At 41.5% G+C, this 23,061-nt stretch overlaps 1 protein-coding gene across 4 annotated transcripts in view; it reads left to right on the top strand.

Moving 5' to 3' along the window:
- The first annotated feature begins 8,562 nt into the window (after positions 1 to 8,562).
- POPDC3 (popeye domain containing 3) overlaps positions 8,563 to 23,061 on the top strand; it is a 25,835-nt gene continuing 11,336 nt past the window's right edge. For 2 of the 4 annotated variants that reach the window (XM_037894549.2, XM_043542723.1), the window contains exon 1: positions 12,159 to 12,430. The gene's annotated coding sequence lies outside the window, so the exon portion shown is untranslated. Of the gene's footprint in view, positions 8,681 to 11,751; positions 11,892 to 12,158; positions 12,431 to 23,061 lie in introns of those variants that run through there. The other 2 variants (XM_037894551.2, XM_037894550.2) reach the window with 2 other exon arrangements.

The following is a 23,061-nucleotide window of genomic DNA, read 5'->3' as shown; positions in this document are numbered from 1 at the left end:
GTGGCAGCCAGGAAAGTGAAGCTCACTCCACTGGTCCATATTTCTCCCCAGAGTCTTTCTTTAAAGGCCCACAAAGGGAATAATGGGTGGAATAGCCCATCTCATTATTTTGTCCACCTGTTTGGACTTCATTTCTGACACACCAATTTTAGTTCACTGATTTCTGGTTCCACGCTTTTCTCGTTTACCAGGTGTGATCTTAACACAGCTCTTGAGTTAGATCAGCTGGCCTTTTTGCTTGGACTAATTCAGTCTTTGTGTCCCTTTCAGTCCTTTTCCCATCAACATTTGTTGTTGTAGGTTATTGTGACATCTTATGTATTTACACTCACTTTTTACAGTTGAATTCACAAACGGTAAATTGGTAGGCCCAATTATCACAACATATCTAAGGTATCTGGGACATCAAGAATCCATTATCCTGGTCAGCTGATTCTTTATATAAACATCATTATGGCTTAGTCTATTGATTTTTTTTCCCCTCCCACCCCCATCATTGCTAATTGGCTGTTTTATTGGTACTAGAGAAGCTGCTTATGTACATGCTGTTCTGAGACATTTGTTCATCAGAGGCATTTGCAATAATGAGTAACACAATGAAGTGGAAATCAGCAAGTTGGTGAATCCAAGTACCAAGTAGGGGCAGAAAGAGTTAGGTTGCAGGAGGCAGTAGGATAGAGGGCATCTGGAAGTTGGAGAGAATCCCTTCCGCAATTTTCAGAAATGGGGTGCACTCTGATGCCTAATTTCTAGGGAAGCCACAAAGTGGCATTTCAGAGGTAAAATAGCAGCCAGTGCAACACTACCCCAAACACACAGTTCACTAGCTAAGAACAAAGAATATCTTTTGTACTCTATACTTACTTGAATGCGAGTACCAGCAAATTGCCAGCATTCATTCACAAATCAAATATGAACTGAAGATTAGTCACTGTTATAACCTTGTATGTAAAGGACTCCTTTGCAGGTTGAGACAAATTACCCACCTACCTCGTCTATAAAATAAGAAGTGAACTGTGAGGAGAAAAGTTCGCAGACAAATATATTTTCAGGTACTAGTAGTGGTAACAGCAACCCTAATTCGTCCTTCAAGTAGGGCCTGATCTAAAGTCAAGTGAAGTCAATGGGAGTCTGTCCATTGACTTCCATGGACTCTGAATTGGGCCACATAGAGATGCATTGCGGATTAAATTCAGGAGAAGATGCACCTGTGTGAAGGTGGTCAGATATGGCTCAGAAAGAGACCACAATTCTAGGCAAAGGAAATGTCCTTGTCTATAAATGTTCCTTTCCTCTCCCACTCCCCAGGTGTTGTCTTCTCTTTTCCGTGAAAAAGTCAAATTTCAAGGGAAAGAGACTCCCATTGATTTCAGTGGGCTTTGAATCAAGCCCTCTGTGAATTCTTTTTGTCATCCAAAACTCCCATTGACTTCAGGGGGAAATTTGTCTTCTTTCCATTGTTTGCTAAAACACTCATAGATGTTAATGCTCATGAAACAATCATTACTATATTTTTGTTATTGTTTTTGCCATATCTCACTCTTCAGACAGGATGCCTCTTCATATTCCTTTCACCTGAACATTCATTATAATGTACTTTTTTAATAAAGGAAGTATATAAAAGAGATTGGTGCTGGCTGTGCTTCACGGTGGAAACTAGTGCTATCGTGTACGTTTTATTTTTTATTTTAAAACATACTGCATCCACTTTCACTAAATCCTACACTCTTTAAGGAAGTGGCATTAAGATAGCTGGAATGTTACAGCTCTCTCTACTCTTCTATAACTGCTCATCTTTTTCTGCTGCTTTAAATTGATCCTCTACATGGCTTTGCGAACTGGAATATACTAAACTAATCATCTGAGTGTTTCTCAGCAGGTAAGGAACAACTTTTTAAAAATTTAAAAGGGTCTTAGAAGGCACACGGTAACGACGGTCATTTGCTCTGAAGATGATCCTTTCTTTGAGTCTGAAGGACGCTCTAAAATCAACAAAACAATGGGGACCATGAAACTTTAAATACCTGCATTAACTTAAGCCCCAAACTGCTTTTCTTGCTGCCAAAAAATGGGTTGGTGCTCAGCACTTTCTGAAAATCAGGCCCCTCTAAGGTGTCTGAGGTTGGATTCCTGAAACTTGAGGCACCTAAAATTATTGGCCACTTCTTTAAATCCTGGCCAATAGCATTCTCCTTGCTTTATGGCCTTTCGTCACCTCTTCTGCCTTTCCAAGAATGCTCTGAATCCCATTGTGTAAATAAATGATTGCCATTGAGACTTGCAAAAAATGGTGTCATCTATAGAAAGATTGGAGGTGATGATGCCTTGTAACACTGGCAGTCGCTGAACTTCATAATCACTAAATTGTAACCACTGAAACTGGCAATTATTATTTTAATGTGATGTTGACCACTTTTAAAGCTATATCTTGAAGCTCAGAACTAATGACACATTTAATATTCTGGAATAATTCACCTACCTGCACCAGAATCTAGTAAAAAGGATCCCCTGTGATACTGCCTGTGGCTGGCATGGCTTGCTGTACATTTATCACCATGCTCCAGATAATATTAGTATTTAATGACTGTGCTATGATAAATCTGAAACTGGATGAACAGAATATCTTCCATCTAGTTGTACTTAAGGTAACATCAGCTTTCATTTGTATCATAGCCACTTGCAGCCATTCAAGGATGTAAGCAGAGTCAGGATGAGCTCCACCCTGACATCTGGTGGTGAGGTGTGGCAAGTTGTGGAAAAGAACTTCAGGGGCTGATCTCATTTGCATAGGCACACCCACCCCGCCTAGAATGAGCCCATAGCTGCCCAAATGGTCACTTTGGCTGCTGTGGGATCCCCAGTGTCTCTGTTATTGGGGCAGGAAGAATAAATTGTTATTACCCTGATTATGGGAATCAAGGACAGTGGAACTGTATTTGGCCTTTTGTTATGATGGAGGGACTCGCCATCAACTAAGTAGCACTCGCTAGGCAAGGGACATGGGTTCCAAAACTGTGAATTGAGAGAGGCTGGAGAGAGGTATTAATACCTGGTGGTGTGGGCCCCTTTATGAGGGCCTGAAATATCAATTGCACTTCTCTCTTTCTCCATTGTGGACTATCAGAGCTAATTTTGGGTCTATTAGTAGTCTAGCTACAGGTGCTGAGCTGAATTCACTTTGGCCTTATGGTACACCAGCACTAAGGCTCCCACTACTACAAGATGAAATCACTAAAGGGCTAAAATTGCTAAGAGCTGAAATCACTGAGCACTGTGTTAAGTAGTGGGGAGCCTGAAGATCTAGAGCGGAGCGGAGCCATTCGTGGACCAGCTGGTGGAGCAGTTCGTGGGATGGCGGGAGCTGCTTGTGGGACGCTGAGCGGAGCAGTTTGTGGGACGGCTGGTGGAGCGGAGCAAAGCAGCTTGTGGAGCGAATCGGAGTGAAGCCCCATGGAGCTGCAGGGCAGTCAGCTTCAGATCACGTAAGGTGCCCCTTACCTCTTCTCCCCCACCCACCATGTGCACATTCTCACCCAGACTGGGGAGTAACACTCCTGTAGATGAACTTTTGAACTCTGGGGCTGGACTTTTGGGTTGTTGGACTTTTTGGACTTTGGGTGATTTTTGGATTGCTGGACTCGAGATGTTTGGGTTGTGGGACTCAAGAACCCGAGGGAAAGGACATGGCCCAAATTGCTGGGGTGGGTCTTTGCTCATGGTTTGGTTGATGAGCCCTAGTTGTGGTATTTTCCCAATTTAATGCTGATGTCGTTTACCTCATGTTGTTAAAGATTCTCTGCTACACCCAGACTCTGTACTTGCAATACTTCCCCTCTCGCCTCTTTGAGACGTCCAGGGGTGTGTGTAAGATTTTCCCAGGTCACTGGGTGGGGGCTCGAGCCAGTTTTGCATTTGCTTTGATGAGAGGGAACCCCTGTGTACTGCTGCTATCAACTCGGCCTGGCAGAAGGGTTACAAGTATACTCCAGAAATGCTGAAAGGGATACTCTGTCAAATCACAGCTGAATGAAAGACCATAACAATGAGTCAGTCTTTCTTACTGTCTTTGGATTACTTTAATAAAAAGCATTTGTATTCCAGAAAGGAAGCAAAAAATATAATTAATCAATGACACAACTGAATAGGCACACTGTCTAAGTGATTCATTAGGAAGTAGTTTCAAGAATATTTATTTTGATATACACTTTATAATTCATTAGCAGCATAATAAAGTGAAGACACTCAAATGGATGCATTTCTATTTTAATACCTTTGAATTAAATATAACAATGCCCCAGCTACCTGCAGCTGTGCTGGAAACACTGGGCGTTTCTGCAGTAAGGGTAACAATCATGGTGGATGCAATTAATGCAACAGGGAGCCTTGTATTGACAGGAGACCTTGTTGTACTCATAACTACCAATCAGGCCAGGAATCTGACACACAAAATCCAACATCACAACTTAACATCCCTGGTGGCAGTCTCAAAGAGACTGATAACTGAATGTTTGTGAATACTGAAAAGACAGTTATCTCAAAGAACACCAGTTATGGAAAAAGGTGTGTTGCTCATGTCCACTCAACTTTGGTGTGTGTGCTCACCACATGCACCGATGCCACAAGTTTTTCCCTCAGCAGTATCCAGAGGGGACCGGCTCTGGCGCCCCCGGGAGTGGTGCGCACATGCCACCGTATATAGGGGGCCACCGGCTCCCCCCACTCTCAGTTCCTTCTTGCCGGAAACTCCGACAGTGGGGAAGAAGGGCAGGTTGTGGAATGAACATGACCAACACATCTCGAAGAACACCAGTTATGGAAAAAGGTAACTGTCTTTTCTTCTTCGAGTGCTTGCTCGTGTCCATTCAACTTAGGTGACTCCCAAGCAGTACCCCTTGGAGGTGGGTAGGAGTTCATGGATGTGTAGACTGCAACACAGCTCTGCCAAACCCAGCGTTGTCCCTGACCTGCTGAGTTATGGCATACTGGCCCATAATGTGTGCATGGAGGACCATGTTGTGGCTCAACAGATATCCTGGATCGGGAAGTGTGCCAGGAAGGCTGCCAAAGATGCTTGTGCTCTGGTCGAGTGGGCTCTGATGATTGGCAACAGAGGGACTCCCACTAACTCATAGCCTGTTCGAATGCAAGAGGTGATCCAGTTAGAAATCCTCTGGGTGGTCACCAGGAGGCCCTTCATCCTATCAGCTGTAGGGATGAAAAGCTGAGTTGACTTACGGAAAGGCTTTGTCTGATCTGGGTAGAAAGCCAGGGCCCTTTTTATGTCCAAAGTGTAGAGGCACCTCTCTTCACTAGTCTCATGGGGCTTAGGGTAGAAGACCAGAAGGAAGATATCCGCTTTCCATGTAAGCCAGGACATCACCTTCGGAAGGAAGGCGGGTGGGGCTGGAGCTGAACTGTGTTCTTATAGAAGACCACGTACGGCAGTTCTAAGGTCAAGGCTCAGAGACTCGCCTCACTGATGTCACCACCACCAGGAAAGCTGAAGATTTAGTGAACATCCAAGATATTCTAAGAAAATAACACATAACCTCTCACTAATTTGTCAGAGATACAGGAAATGAAGCAACTTGACAGTGATAAAGGAAGAGAAATAGAGTTGTGAGAAACCAGTTAGTGGATATAAATCTGAGAAACCCAGGGGAACTACCTTCTAAAGAATTAAATCAAGCATTATGTTAATGACCTCATCATGAGGAAATCCAGTAATTCTTCTCCAAGGGAAGATAGGATGCCAGTATCCCTTAAATGAGCAGTGTTTAGGTCCTTGCTCAAGAAACCATCTCTTGACCATAATGATATCACCTAATTACTGCTCTTTAGTTTGGAGGCAGGGCTGTTCAGAAGGAGATAGCAAGACAACCTTGGCATTTTATGGAGTAATCAGATTTCCTTGATATTGGTAAGATGAGTCATGGTGGTGAGTCTCTACCTCTTTTATGTAGCCTTATGTCTTGCCCATCACTGTCATAGGTGGGCTCTGTTTCATGGGTTGATGCTGATCCTCACTTTCATATGTCCATGCTGATTCTGTTAGCTCTAACAGCACGAAAGCTTATGCTCAAATACATTTGTTAGTCTCTAAGGTGCCACAAGTCCTCCTTTTCTTTTTGCGAATACAGACTAACACGGCTGCTACTCTGAAACCTTTGATACCACTGAGTTCTAACTTGCTCTTGGCTGCCAAGAGGTTGTTCCCGCAGCTGGGAATAGCCAAATCACAGGGTCATGCCATTACACCAACAGCTGGGAAGTGGGAGGATAAAATATAGCTGCTACACTGGCTCTATGCCACCTAAGGAATCCCCCTACACTGTGGGAATTCCTGGGTAGATGGTTGTCAGCACTACTGCTGCTTTATGCTGCCAGAACTGTGCAAAGGCAGCAGTTTGGAACCAACAATTAGACCCTTGATATCATTCATCTGACTTTCCTTTGTATACTTTCTTACAAGTGCATGAAATTTTTACAGTTAAAAATGTGTAATTTATATTTTGCATAACTGTTGCATGGGACAACACCTGTTGTAATTTGTTTTTGTATTTATTATTTCATTTGATCTCAAAATGAATCATTTTAGCCAGATAAAAAATACAAAACTTTTGAAATGAATCCAAGAGGAGACTAATTACTCAGCTGGCTGATTCAAAGCATGATAGGCAATGTAAGGATATCCTCATTATGAGATTTTTATATCCATTCTATTATTTTCCTACTCATCTTGTATGTATACTCATATTTGTAATATGCATCAGTCATGAGAAAAATTGTCCTACAGGAAGATGGGATCTAAGGCAAAGATTTTCAAATGTGATTTTTAGGTCCTCAGGTTTTTGAGCTTGGGACATCTCATAAGGGCCTGATTTTCACTGAATAAATGCCCAACACATTCTGAAAACCAAGTGTCTCGGTTTGGGACTCAAAAATTAAGGCCCACAAAATGACAGGTCACTTTTGAAAATCTTGATCTAGGTCTCTTCCCTTCTCTGCCTATTTTGTGATGCCCTAATAAACTATTTGAAAGCAATGATAGTTTTGTTAGTAAACAAGTACTGACTTTTGCCTTTTTCCACACTAATTCCACCAAATATTCACTTTTTTTTTTGCAGTTTATTGCACCAGTATATGCAGCCTAGTGTACTGCACTGAGACTAAATTTAGAAGGATATTTGTAATCTCAGTCCCAAATCTCAATGGCTAGAAAATACGTGATATAGATCTGAGTGGATTAAAATAGGCAGCATCATAGCACATTAACTGAGCCTGGATGATCCATGCTGTGGAAGAATTTAGTCATTGCTTGAGACCAAGAACAACTGGAAAAGTATCTCACAGATAAGTTACCAAAATGCATTAGAATTTCTCCTTTCTTCTGTAATGAAGAGCATTTTTAATTAATGAGTAAATCATTAATCATTAAGAATCACCAGTAAGAATTTATCAACCAATATATTAATTAATCTCATTTCCCAAGGTCAGTTCCCCACATCAGTTATACTGATTTATATGAATGATTGGATCTTTATAGGTAGTTTAATTAGAAAAAAATAGAAACTTCAGAAGTTCTCTTCTCTTCATCTCTATCCCATCTGTTATTAGCCCAATGAAAAATAAACATAATGGATCAGGTACATCCTTAAGGCAACTGGGAATGAATGTGAACCAGTGATCAGAAACCTTCAACTCTATCCTTATATTTGAACTTTGTATACGTGAGACAAAGATCACTACAGTACAAGGAACAATAAAAATAATCATGGAAAAATGTAAGCCTGCATAACCACTGGTTTAATAGTGTAGAAATCTCAAATAAATGGTGTTGCTAGAATTAAGAATTTTTCATGACCTAATATATAAATCAGGTTTGAGAAAAGAATAGTGACTATTACTTCACACTCTCAGAAATGAGTACTTTTTAATTAAATGTTAGAATTTTGTGCTACTTCTAGGAAGGGAGTGGGGGAAGTATGTCAGACAACTAGAGTGAAATCCTAGGTCAACTGAATTCAATGGGAACCTTGCCACTGACTTCAGTGGGGCCAGGATTTCACCCAAGTTGTTTTTGGCTTGGCTGGTCTATAGCTATAACTTAGGTTGACCTAGCTATGTTGATCAGGGATGTGAAAAATGGTGTGCCCTGAGCAACGCAATTAAGTGGACCTAACTCCCAGTGTAAATATGACTAGGTCAACAGAAGGATTCTTCTGCAGACCTAGCAACCACCTCTCAGAGAGGGGGATTATGTACATCAACAGAAAAACCCTTTTAATCACTGTAGGAAAAGTCTACACTATAGCCCTACAGCAGCACTGCTGCACAGCTGTAGCGCAGGCATACCCTTCGGGTGAAGTGGGAAAAGGAGGGATTAGCTATACCATACAGTGACAAATATAAAGCTTGGTAACTACTTTCCAATCAAGATGCCAGATGCTTTACTTCAGTGTACATTTTGTTAAGGAAGCTTCAGCCCAGAGCCAGCAAAGCATTTAATCATGTGCTTAACTTTAAGCATGTGAGACATCCCATTTAATTCAATTTGTGTCTGCAAAACAATAAACACAATAGGCTCACTTTGGACCTATTCCAGCACAAAACATTTAGATATCTTCTTCATTCTCAGGATTTGAGAAGGCCCACTGAAGTCAACTCTTTCATCTTTCAGGTACGTAAGCAAGCTTGGCTGAATTCAATTTGTATTTTTTTATAATTTGAGGGGTAATACTGATGTTTATTTTTAAGCATTTTTTAAATGTTTATCTATTTAATTTTTCTCTGTTGTGAGAAATTATGTGGAGGAGTTAGACAACAATTATTTAATGACAACAGACGTAGCGATTCAAAAAGTTTACAACTGGTAAAACACAAATTGTCAACATCATATGTCACAATATACAAAGTAAATATCCTTAAATCGAGCTCTCTAATAAGTTCTCAAGCAGCATTTTCCCCACCTTGCCTATCTGTAAATTTCTATTATTGATGGAAATATTTTTGTCGGTTTGTGTGTGTATGGTAAAATTGATGTGTACTGATAATAAAAATCTAATCCTTCCAAGCATATCCTCCTCCTATTTATGTTGTGCTGTTGGCTTCAGAGGGAGCGCAGGATTGAGTCCAGAAATGGAAACACTGCAAAAATATAGCTGAAACTTTTTAAAAATATTACCTAAAAGTTGTGTTCACAACACCTAAAAGGCAGTTGTTTAGAAAGGTGCTGTAAAGGCCTCTATCGTTAAAATTTTAGGTTAATAGACTTAATATTACCCTAGTAGATAGGCATGTTTTTTCCTGAAAAAGGTAAGGACTGTAGCCAGACTATGGCGTTTTGTGGATCTATGTAATGTAGGGCTGCTGTTGGAGCTAATGATTCTGATGGTCTATTTTTCAAGTATTAGGAGAACAAATGAATGAAGAAGCATGTGTCTTCTTCCCTGACAAATTTGGAGCTCATATTTAAAAACATGGAGAGAGAAGCCATAGAAAGTGGATCTGAAAGTTGTTGCAAGAGGTCCCAATTCTGCAATTTAAAATGCATTGGTAGATTGCTGCACCCACTCCCTTTCTTTCACCAGGACTACATGTGGGCACAGCAGTTTAACTGTATATTTTAATTTGCAGAATTGGGCCTCAGTCCTCACAGCTGGCCACTATAATATGATATCACTGGAAATCACAACTGAGACTCCGCACACTTAATGTTTAAAATGGGCATAGCTCAAACTCTAGTTCAGGGGTAGTCAATAGGTGGACCGTGGGCCAAATATGGACCGCCAGACACTTTTGAATGGACAGTGAAATCTTTTTATTTACTTATTATCATTGTTGTTGTTTTCTCTAGAGTCTGGACCTTGACCAAGAAATTTGGACCTTGACAAAAAAAAATAATTGGTTACCTCTGAGAGTTGGCTTCTGTAACAACTGGAACTGTGCATTTTATATTCTGCAATTTTTATGTATTAGTCTTGTAATTCCAAGTTAATATCTATGTCAATCCCTAAATTATATTTTCCCAAAGTGGCCACTAAAATTTGCAATTAACATACTAAAAGAGATATGCATCAACACAGGGTTAATACTTTTAATTAGATCTTGTGACACATTTGTTTAGTCTAAAACAAGACAACTGAAGACAGGGTACAAACAGAAGCATTACAATCATGTAATGCAGAAATATAATTTTCATAGTGCATTTCAAAGGAAATAGCAATATATGCTGGGTAACTAGAAAAAAAAGAAGGAAATTAGATTTTTGTTTAGTTAACTATGTTCTCTAGAACTATTCATTTCTAAGGTAATGGTTTAAAGGTAATTCTAGTTGGTTCTATTGTTATTTTTGTTTTTAAATACCTGGAGAGGCACTCTGTGATAGCAGTTGCATATAAGTATCTAGATTGTCCAGTGAGGAGAGAGATAGATGACACTTTACATCACTTTTAAGATGGAGAAGGAGTTTATAAAATGAGCTCTTTGGCTAAGCAGGCTTTGACCTGATCTGTCACAGCTGGCAGTGCTGCAGCTATATCAGGTCAGGGAAAAACATGACAGAGTTCTCAACTGCTAGGACCCTAGTAAAATCTGCAGTATTCTGGCTCTTCCACTTCAGGGCTAGTCTGTAAGTGCTTTTCACATTGGGCCTGAATAAGGAGTTTGCTAAGGTAAGATGTTCAGGATCTAGCCCCGAATCCATAACAGGTACATATTTTCTAAAGACAGGTTTCAGAGTAGCAGCTGTGTTAGTCTGTATTCGCAAAAAGAAAAGGAGTACTTGTGGCACCTTAGAGACTAACCAATTTATTTAAGCATAAGCTTTCCTGAGCTACAGCTCACTTCATCGAATGCATCCGATGAAGTGAGCTGTAGCTTGCGAAAGCTTATGCTCAAATAAATTGGTTAGTCTCTAAGGTGCCACAAGTACTCCTTTTCTATTTTCTGAACACTGTTTTTTCTTTCTTCCCTCTGTTCTGTATTTTGGCAATAAAAGTTAACTGCTTTTTGTTTACTCTGAACTGTGGTTTTAACTGTTAATTAGGGGCATTTCCCTGGCGATGCTCTCAGAAGAAACTGAACTCTGTCCTTAAGGGAGGCTACTGTCTTCCCTCCACAACTGTGCCCCAGAAAAAGTGGTGGACAACAATGAGCCCCACATGCTGTGATGAACATAATGTACTATTACAGTTTTTACCCTATTAAGAAGTACCATAAAATGGGGAGGGGAAAATAGAGAAGTTAACAAATGGTAGGCAATGTGTATGGTCATAGTTTTAATTATATGATCTCCGCTACCTCTGTGATGCACTGTTGCTAATTTTCACCATTTTATCCTGAGTTTTGTGATATTTGCTGTTTTTCTTAAAGCCTCACCTGCAGGAATTATGTTCTTATCTGAGAACCTAAGCTTTCCTTTAAAAAGAAAAACACCCTCATGACTCCAGAGAAAAGCTTGAAAATGAGAACCCCAGGTGGTCTAACAACAGAAGGCAAATCAGAAGAATCCAAAATGTATTACTTGAAAATATCTCATTATTTTCTTGGGGCGCCCAGCTCCTGATTACAGGGCTATTGCTATATCCCAAATGTATACCTAGTAACTGTGGGGCAGATTCGGCTAACACCTTGGTCTGCAAATACCTCTCTTTTCTATTGCTTCTACTCACGGTGAGTAAGGGGACAAGCGCCGCTTCGGGTTAACAAAAAATCCGTCACGTTCATTTCTCTTTAAAGACTGTTGCTTATTCTCCATTAAGACCGCAATAGCCGTAACGGCTCGCAATGGGTGCATGTAAGGTTCAGCTCAGCCCCCCAGCCTAAGCTCACCTGGGATGCGCCCAGAAGCTGGACACGACGCTTTGCTCCCCACATCCCCTTCTCAGCAGGTTTGTATTGGCCGGGGGGAGGGCGAGGGCGGGTGTCTGTTTTTTGGTCCACAGCAGAAGGCAAACGCAAAGCAGTCCAGGGGGTGAGGGGAGCACTGCTATGGACCGCCTGTCTTCTGGCTCGCTCGCATCTATTAAGACCTGCAAGCGCTTGCCAGGACGGACGGCGCATTTCCCCTCCCTCGACCTCAGCCCGCACCTGCCCAGCCCGGGAACGCTGCCGGCGCGAGGGCGGGGGAGCGGGGCCCCTTCATGGCCCGGCCGCGCAGAGCGCCACGTGGCCGGAGCCCGCCGGTGCCTCCGTCGCCGGGCAGCGGCTGGTGGTGCCCGTGGCAAGCGCCTGCGCGCTGCGGTCGCTCGCTGCCTGCCCCGGAGCTGGCGCCGCCCGCAGCCCCCTGGCGGCTCCCTGCCTATTTTAGTCCAAGCGGCCGCTCGCTGGCAGCGCGGGGGCCTGAGCAAGCAGCAGCGAAGTCCCCGGTGCCTCCGCCCTGGAGCCGGGAAACTTTTCCCGAGGCGCCCGGCAGGGGGCTAAGGGCCAGGTAAGGGGGGCGCGGGCAGGCTCCCGGCGCACGGACACGCACCTCCCACCCCCCCCGCCGGGGCAGCTGCTGTTTGCGGGGGTCTCCGGGCAGCGGAGCTGGAGCCGCCGCTTGCCCGGAGGGACCGGGCGAAACTTCCCCGGGGAGACGCGCCCGGGCCAGCCCCAGCCGGGTGCAGCCCCCGCCCGGACACTGGCGGCCCCCGCCCTATAACCCCCCTGGGCCCCGCTGCCCCCGGAGCCAGCCAGAGGGGGGTTGTGTCGGGGGCGGCTGCGGCTCCCGGGGTCACCGCCCGCCCCGCCTGCTCCCCCGCCCCGAGCCCCCCTGCCGGCCGCGGGGTCCCGCGGCGGCGAGAGCCGGGCTGAGCCGAGCGTTGCTCTCCCCGCCGGGTTCCGCTGCCCGGGCGGGCTGCGCTCCGAGCACCCGCACCCCGCCCGTAGCGGCGTCCTGGCCCCGAAGCGCCCCTCTGCTCCCGGCAGACCGCTGCTCGTGACAGTCTCTGTGAACGGGAAGCGGTAGCGTTGTGTTTGTGGCTGGCTTTAGGCGTGGTACAAAGTAACTTCGCAACACTGGATGGGATACATGAATCCAGAAGGAGGACCGCATTCCAAATGGAAAATCAAGCTGTAGTATCACAAATATGTAATATCATCCGCGGGAAATGCTTAGTTAGGAACTAAGGACAACTGTAAACAGTCCATATTAATTGCCGAAATAACGGATTTCATTAGAACGCCATTCCTCTGTAACAGGCTTCACTTTAAAAGTAGTACAGTAGTGAAATGCAGTAATTTTGTCTGAAATGTTTTGAGATCACTTAAAGGTTGAAGAGCTCCCTGTTGCCTCATAAAATGTTCCATTTAGACAGAATATTGCTTGCATGACATTTGCTCTAAAGCTATCTTTCCTCTCTGATTAGTAAAGATATGCATGCAAGAATTCCGAGTTTATTTTCCCAACTGGAGTCCTAATCTCTCTACCTGATCCTGCAAATTTTCCATGTGTATAACTCCTTTTGCACATGGAGCACGCAGAGGAGTAGGTTTTTTGTGTAGTAATAGTCTTTCCACAAGAACCAACTAGGGGCCAAATCCTTCTCCCTTTACTCAGGGAAGTAGTCCTATTGACTTCTGAGTTGACTTTCTCTTGCCACCACCAAATAATTATATCTTAATTGAGTAAGAAACAGTAAGAGCAATTACATTAAGACCTGGTCTTTATATTTGCTTTTTTGAACATAAACAAAAGGAGAGTAACACAAAGCATGAGACTTTTTTTTTCTAAATAGAATGTTTTACAAAATCTTCCACAACCCACCAGCTGTTCCTTAAAGCTTTGTGTACATTTAACCTGCCAATCACTTTATAGGCAAATATTTTATTTTACTTGCTCTCTTATAATATTGAATCATAGAACCACCTGGTAATGTCATAAAGATGTCATTGATGAAATCTGGCTTCCAGAAATTAGTTTTGTTGCCATTCTGTGGATTCATGGGAGTTTAGCTGCATACATCCAAGGGAAATGTATGCGGCAGTCAAAAAAGCGAACAGAATGTTGGGAATCATTAAGAAAGGGATAGATAATAAGACAGAATATATCATATTGCATCTATATAAATCTGTGGTATGCCCACATCTTGAATACTGTGTGCAGATATGGTCCCCCCATCTCAAAAAAGATATATTGGAATTGGAAAAGGTTCAGAAAAGGGCAACAAAAATTATTAGGGGTATGGAACGGCTGCCATCTGAGGAGCAATTAATAAGACTGGGTCTTTTAGCTTGGAAAAGAGACGACTAAGGGGCGATATGATAGAGGTCTATAAAATCATGACTGGTGTGGAGAAGGAGTAAATAACACTTCCTTAACACAAGAACTAGGGATCACCAAATGAAATTAATGGACAGCAGATTTAAAACAAACAAAAGGAAGTATTTTTTCCACACAACGCACAGTCAACCTGTGGAATTCCTTGCCACAGGATGTTGGGAAGGCCAAGACTATAACAGGATTCATAAAAGAACTAGATAAGTTCATGGAGGATAGGTCCATCAATGGCTATTAGCCAGGCCCGGGATGGTGTCCCTAGCCTGTGTTTGCCAGAAACTGGGAAAGGGTGACAAGGGATGGATCACTTGGTGATTCCCTGTTCTGTTCATTCCCTTTGGGGCACCTGGCATTGGCCACTGTTGGAAGACAGGAACTGGACTAGGTGGACTTTTGATCTGACCCAGTATGGCCTTTCTTATATTCTTATGAAAATGACTTTAGTGACTAAAAGAAAGCAAGAAAGGGCTTTCACCTGTGTAGAGTTGTTGCTATCTAGGCATGACACAATACTGTGTATGATGCCAGATCTTAAAGTAGTATAGAAAATCTTCAGGCAGGTACTTTATGTTGTATGCCAGTGACTCATTCAGTATCCCTTGAGTTGCATGTGCTGATAGTAAGGAAATTAGATGCTATTCAAGAGGGAAGCATAATACGACATTTTTAATTTTGAGGGAGAAGGCAAGTTTTTCCCTTCTCTTACAAGTTTTGTTGTAAGAAAATCTCTTTAAGATAAAATTTGATCAGCAGGAAATTTATTGGAGTAGGAGAAAAGGACTGTTAGCTGAAACTAACTTTAGTCTATCTGTTTAGATTGTAAATTCTTGGGGCAGAGACCACTTTTTTGTAATGTGTACGGTGCATGGAACAGTGCGTGTCTAGAAGCTACTACAATACAAATAATAAATAATAATAGCCTGATAGTTTGATTATATTGGGATAAAGAATTTATAAGTCTCTTCTGACAATGGTAGGCAGAAATGAATCTATTAACGTACTTGAAAGTGATACTAAATGATCTCTCTCTTTCTGGGTGTGCACGCTTCTGTATGGAGTTGCTTTTGTGATAGTCCGTATGACACTTGTTCCAAAAAAACCCTACCCCCCTGTCTCAGTTAAGCACAAATTAGAGGTATATTTTCAAACCTGAATGCCCAAAGTCAAGTTAAACTATTTTAGTAACCACTAAAGCAGTGGTCTCCAACCTTTTTATGCCCAAGATCACTTTTTGAATCTAAGGGCAACCCAGGCTCTACTCTGCCCCTTCCCCAAAGCCTCACCCCACTCACTCCATCCCTCCCTATCTCTGTCACTCGCTCTCCCTCACTCACTTTCACTGGGCTGGAAGAGGGGGTTGGGATTCAGGAGGGGATGCAGGCCCTGGGCTGGGACCGAGGGGTTCGCGGTGTGGGAGGGGGCTTTGGGCTGAGCCTGGGGCAAGGGGTTGGAGTGCAGGAGGGGGTGAGGGGTGCAAGCTCTAGGAGGGAGTTTGGGTGCAAGAGGGGGCTCCGGGCTGGGGCAGAGTGTTAGAGTGCAGGAGGGGGTCAGCGCTGGGGCAGGAGGTTGGGGTCCAGAAGTTGGTACAGGGTGCTGGCTCTGGGAGAGAGGTCAGAGCTGGGGGTTGCGGTGTAGGAGGGGTTTGGGGTGCAGGAGGAGGAGCTTCCAGGAGCGGCATGGGGCTGGGGTAGGCAGGGAGTCTGGCTTAGCGGCAGCCACACTGCACCGCTGGAGATCACAATCGACTGGGAGATCCTCTAGGATTGACCAGTCAATCGTGATAGACCGGATGGTGACCACTGCAGTAAAGTATCCCAGTTACCATACTGGAATGTGTTTTGGAACACATGGGATAGGTAAAGTGATATCCCATGTTTTATCATGTTTATCTGTTTGAACTGGTAGCTAACTATTTTTCCTCTTTTGTAGTCTTGCTTTCATATTGGTGCATTGTGATGAACCAAATCTCAGTGTTTACTTCTGGGTTTGGAAATAACCAGCCATGCTGCATGCACTTAATTTGTTGATGCATGAATTGTAGGATTGCCAGGGGGAGCTCATATGGTTATGCAACATACAAACTAATTAATTTTAAGCTGAACTGTGTTTGCATGGTTCAAGTGCAGTTCATTAACACAGCTGTAAAACAGCTTTTAAAATATGCACTGTTACTGCTTAGCAGATTCCTTGAAAACGGTTTAAAAGCTGTAATGTGTAAACAGGAATGCCGTTTGATTTCACTTTACTGTTTTCTTTGCAAAATGCAATAAGTTTAAATCATTACATTGTTTGACCAACACAGTATGAATCATGTTTAACATATGTGAATTTTATTCAAGTTTTCTCAAGTGCAAGTAATCCACCATACTTGAAAATAAAAGATCTGGATTGTTTCATTCTGTGCCAATAGGCTTCATGCACAATGTTCCCCCTTATCTGAAAGAACTAAAGAAAAGATGCTAACTAGCCTATTTTCTATAACTCAGATTTCTGCAAGAGTACTATGTGCTTTCTATGTGTTATTAGTCCCCATCCAAATTGGAAAAGAAACTGTAATGTTTTTTAAAAGAAAACGTTATTTAGAATTAAAATGTAGATATCTCCAATATGGGCTATTGTCTGGTATGTTTTACAGTAATAAAGAAGCAATTATTGTAACTTACCTAAAATTTTAAACAACAGTAAATTGTTAAAATTTTGAAGACAAAATATTTGTAACATCAAAAGCTTTCACTGTACGTGATGCTTTTGATAAACCTTAAATAAATTATTCTATACACTTTTTTTTTTTTTTTTTAAATTCCGGGGCAGTTTAACAAGTTAGAAAAGGAATGATACAATTAAAAATAGTATCCTTGACCTTGTTTCACATACAAATTCAACTAAGCCCAGTGAATTGAAAGTCCTGAGACAGAGTACACATAAATACTCAAGTTTGTTTAAGAACTTGTATGACTTTCTAAACTATTCTGTCAGTCCTTGTTGTAGTACACTTCTGACATCCTGTGCTATATTTTTTTTTTTCCTCAGAAAAGTTGACCTACATACACAGAAAAGGGCAACTTAAACTTGAAACAGGTTAAATTTTGTAAAAACAAGCTTTTATAAAGCTTACCACAAATGGAAGTGTTTCCACAATTATTGAAATTCCAGTGAAAACATTTGCTCTTAAGCAAATAAGCAGTGTTTAAAATGCAAACTTAAATGCACTAAGAATCTGAAAGTGAAACTGACCATAAACAAAAGTGAAGCTGAGTTCATTGATTTGTTCAAGCTGAGAGAAATGCAAAATATAAATGAAGGGTATAAGTGAGAGCTAAATCCAGCCAACCCATGCAGTTTTAACTAGTGCAGAAACCCACAGATCTTTCCTTCTGAATACTTAATATGCTCCAACTAAAGGGCAGTTTGCTTGAAACCTGAATAAGCACAGTGTGCTATTGCTTTACCTCTTGACTTAATTGAAAGGACTGAAGTATTAGAAGACCAAACAGATCACATCTTAAGTTTTTCAGAAATTAGTGTTCCCAGTATTCTCTGCAGGTGAATAATTAATATTCAAAGAATACCACAGCTAAAGTATTCAGTGACAAATATATGGTGATATAATACAGTTATGAAAACAGTAATTTACATAAGCAAAACATGTTCTGTATGGACTCTGCAATGTCCTCAAACACTTTTCTGCATATGGTTGTTTCAAATAAAATTTACATTTTTATCTGATTAATCTTTGATATGAACAGATATGAGTATAGCCCGTATCACAATTCTGGCTTAATATTTCCTTGTTTTGGGGGAGGATTAGTGGAATATTGCCATTCTATTTACTAATTTTTAATAAGGTTTTTTTCTTATTTTAATTATTTCTTAAAGCCCTCCTCAAAACACTTCCACAAAGCCAGTTCAGTACTTGCAGAAATACTACCGTTTGTTTTAAAAAAAAATACTGTAGTGGTATGTGATCACAGCTCTTATGTCAGATATGTTGATCTCTCACTAACTGATTTGCTTCTATTGTGACAATGGAAGTTTTGCTATTTATTTCACAGGAAGCAACATGAACCCTTAAACTAAACTTTTCATACTTGGGAAATCAGATCTTGAATATTTTGATTATTATTAAACCAGAAGTTCATCTTCTAATGGCAGTTTTGACTACGAGAATGGAAACATCTCAGTGAAACTGTGGTGTTCCTATATATAAATTGTAGTGTTCCTATATATATTTATATTTTTATTTATTTATATATATATATATATATATATATATATATATATATATATATATATATTGTGGTGTTCCTATATATATTTATATATATAAATATATATATAAACTAGTACTAGACGCTTGTTAGAGTGGTACTAAATGGCAGAAGCTTTGCAATTAATAGCACTGTTGATTTCCCTGTACTGGGGATAAACTGAATAGTGTCTGTATAGTGGCCATTGTGTAGCCCTTGGAGCTATATGTCCTGCACCTAGAGGAACTAGGAAGTATCAAGGAACGCACACACTGTTTGCTCTGCTCTGCCAAGTACTTTGTTCCATTAGTCTCAATACTCCTGTGGCAAAAATTACCGACAACTCTTGGCCTCCCATAATTTACAGGAATGTCTCTCCCAAAATAATGGCAGAAGCAACTCTGATTTGGGGGCCTGATCCTGCAAGTTATCTCTGTGCAGAATTCCCATTGAAATTCCCATGTGGTAGGTTTTGGAGGACTGGGTTCATTGTGAGCATATCCAGCTATAAATGCAGAGAATTTTTTCCATGGTCTTGGAGCCTTTAAATCTTCCTGAGCAAATGGGTTCCATTGCCATGGTGGTGTACATAAGAACGGCCATACTGGGTCAGACCAAAGGTCCACCTAGCCCAGTATCCTGTCTTCCAACAGAGGCCAATGCCAGGTGCCCCAGAGGGAATGAACAGAACAGGGAATCATCAAGTGATCCATCCCATCACCCATTCCCAGCTTCTGGCAAACAGAGGCTAGAGACACCATCCCTGCTCATCCTGGCTAACAGTCATTGATGGACCTATCCTCCATGAACTTATCTAGTTCTTTTTTTGAACCCTGTTATAGTCTTGGCCTTCCCAACATCCTGTGGCAAGGAGTTCCACAGGTTGACTGTGCGTTGCGTGGAAAAAATACTTCCTTTTGTTTGTTTTAAACCTGCTGCCTATTAATTTCATTGGTGATCCCTAGTTCTTGTGTTATGAGAAGGAGTAAACGGGAAATAAGCAAGTGTTTTCACCACACCAGTCATGATTTTATAAACCTCTATTATATTGCCCCTTACTCATCTCTTTTCCAAGCTGAAAAGTCCCAGTCTTATTAATCGTTCCTCAGATGGCAGCCGTTCCATACCCCTAATAATTTTTGTTGCCCTTTTCTGAACCTTTTCCAATTCCAGTATATCTTTTTTGAGATGGGGCAACCACATCTGCATGCAGAATTCAAGAGGTGGGCGTACCATGGATTTCTATAGAGGCAGTATGATATTTTCTTTATTATCTATCCTTTTCTTAATGATTCCCAACATTGTTCCCTTTTTTGACTGCTACTGCATATTGAGTGGATGTTTTCAGAGAACTATCCACAGTGACTGCAAGATCTTTCTTGAGTGGTAACAGCTAATTTAGACCCCATCATTTTATATATATAGTTGGGATTATGTATTCCAATATGCATTACTTTTCATTTCTCAACACTGAATTTCATCTGCCATTTTGTTGCCCGGTTTTGTGAGATCCTTTTGTAGGTCTTTTCAGTCTGCTTTGGACTTAACTATCTTGAGTAGTTTTGTATCATCTGCAAATTTTGCCACCTCACTGTTTACCCCTTTTTCCAGATCATTTATGAATATGTTGAATAGGACTGGGTCCAGTACAGACCCCTGGGGACACCACTATTTACCTCTCTCCATTCTGAAAACTGACCACTTATTCCTACTCTTTGTTTCCTATCTTTTAACCAGTTACCAGTCCATGAGAGGACCTTCCCTCTTATGCCATGACTGCTTACTTTGCTTAAGAGCCTTTGGTGAGGGACTTTGTCAAAGGCTTTCTGAAAATCTAAGTACACTATATCCACTGGATCTCCCTTGTCCCCATGCTTGTTGACCCCTGTCAAAGAATTCTAGTAGACTGGTGAGGCATGATTTCCCTTTACAAAAACCGTGTTGACTCTTCCTCAACAAATTTATGTTCATCTATGTGTCTGACAATTTTGTTCTTCACTATAGTTTCAACCAGTTTGTCCAGTACTGAAGTCAGGCTTACTGGCCGGTAATTGCCGGTGTCACCTCTGGAGCCCTTTTTAAAAATTGGCGTCACGTTAGCTATCCTCCAGTCATTCGATACAGAAACTGATTTAAATGATCGATTACAAACTACAGTTAGTAGTTCTGCAGTTTCATATTTGAGTTCCTTCAGAACTCTTGGGTAAATGTCATTTGGTCCTGGTGACTTATTGCTGTTTAGTTTATCAGTTTGTTCCAGAACCTCCTCTAATGACACCTCAATCTGGGACAGTTCCTCAGATTTGTCATCAAAAAGAACGGCTCAGGTTTGGGAATTTCCCTGACATTGTCAGCTGTGAAGACCAATGCAAAGAATTCATTTAGTTTCTCCGTAATTGCCTTATTGTCCTTGAGTGCTCCTTCATCCAGTGGCCCCACTGGTTGTTTAGCAGGCTTCCTGCTTCTGATGTACTTAAAAAAATGTTTGCTATTACTTTTTGAGTCTTTGGCTACCTGTTCTTCAAATTCTTTTTTAGCCTTCCTAATTATATTTTGACACTTCATTTGCCAGAGTTTATGCTCCTTTCTACTTTCCTCACTAGGATTTAACTTCCACTTTTTAAAGGATGCCTTTTTGTCTCTCACTCCTTCTTTTACTTTGTTGAGCCATGGTGGCATTTTTTTGGTTCTCTTACTATGTTTTTTAATTTAGGGGTGTACTTTAAGTTGAGCCTTTATTATGGTGTCTTTAAAAAGTTTCCAGGAATTTCACTTTTGGCACTGTACCTTTTTAATTTCTGTTTTAACTAACTTCCTCATTTTTGTGTAGTCCCCCTTTTGAAATTAAATGTTATAGTGTGGGGCTGCTGTGGTGTTTTCCCTGCCACAGGGATTTTATATTATGGTTGCTATTATCAAGCGGTACAGCTATATTCACCTCAGATCCTGTGCTGCACTTAAGACTAAATCAAGAATTGCCTCTCGTGGGTTCCAGGACTAGCTGCTCCAAGAAGCAGTCATTTACTACTTCTGAGTTTGTGATGCCATTTGATAACTTGGTAAACTGTCTATACCGCAGGGCTGCCCAGAGGATTCAGGGGGCCTGGGGTCTTCGGCGGTGGGGGTCCTTCTGCTCCGGGTCTTTGGGGCACTTCGCTGAAGACATGGAGTGGAAGGACCCCCGCCGCCAAATTGCCGCTGAAGACCCGGAGCGGAAGAAGCGGCGGCGGGTCCTTCACTCCGAGTGTGTCCGGCGGCACTGAAAGACCCCCCGCCGCCGAATTGCCGCCGAAAACTCTCGTGCGGGCCCCTGTGGGGCCCAGGGCAAATTGCCCCACTCCCCCCCCGGACAGCCCTGCTATACCTTGGTATAAATAGGAAGTAAATTGACTATGCAGAAGAGAGATGTTTTGAGGGACTTTATAAGGTTATGAAGTATTTTAAATGCTTGTCATTTTGTGAAACATTTTCATACACATTTTTAATCAAACTGAAATCTGGCATAGGAGGAAACTCTATTGACTTCAATAACCCTTCAAGACTAAGAAATTTAAGGTCAGGAACTGACCTTCCTTATCAAGTGGAAATAGTACAAGTGACACTGGATTTGTGGTGTTTTGGCTCTGTGCATTAATCTTGATATCCGCGTGTATGTCTTGACAATGTACTGCTCTACTTTAGTGATTTTGGTCTATCTTTTAATGAACCTAAGCCAATCTGTGTTTACATGAGTTGAAATACAGGAGTTACAAAAGCTTTGAGTTAACTGGTAGTGGCTATCCAAAACCACCGGAATTCTAAGGCTGCACTGTGTCAATTTCGGTTACGTAACTTAATAAATGCTCAGTGTAGTGTGAACTAGATAGTAGTACTGATCATTATCTTATTTACATCATACAGGCAGAGTCCCCCATAATATTTTGACCACAATCTCATTAAAAATGCAGCAGTTTACTTCATAGGAATTGGTACTGTATTAATTTGACAATTGGTAGACGTGGTATTGTTGACATTAAGCTAGAAATATCTATGTTATCAAAAGTAAAGTAAACCACAACATAGGACCAGGTTGTCTTAAAAAAATCCTTTAAAAAAAAAATCACTTGTTCTGCAGTGGACTAGCAGCAATCTCACTGCTCTGCCAAAGGATTTCAGAATAGAAGACTCAACAGTCATGTGCTTTTTGTCAATTTTGTTTCTTTGAGTTCAACAATCCTATATTTTGATCCTACTTGTTGTGCCTAATGATCTCTCCATCTAAGTAACTTAAGAATTTTTATTTGTAGCAGAGATTACTCTTATCAACTCACTTGGTCAAAGTGCCAAATTCTGCATTTAGTTACATTTCTGTAGTAACTCCACTGACCCCAAGATTTACACTCGTGTGACTGAGAACAGAATTTGGAGAACAGCTCATCTTAAAGCTCCAGGATATCTCTTCTACAGGATTTAGGGTCCAATAGTGCCAGATAACTCCCGCCTTTTAACAAAAATATATATATATATAATGCGCTGTGGGTGGAAACAAAGATCATGTTTCCCCATCCCAACCCC

This window comes from Chelonia mydas, chromosome 3, assembly GCF_015237465.2.
Source record: "Chelonia mydas isolate rCheMyd1 chromosome 3, rCheMyd1.pri.v2, whole genome shotgun sequence".
NCBI lineage: Eukaryota > Metazoa > Chordata > Testudines > Cheloniidae > Chelonia > Chelonia mydas.
Note: the sequence above shows the minus strand (reverse complement) of the source record. Positions and strands in the feature narration are given on the sequence as shown.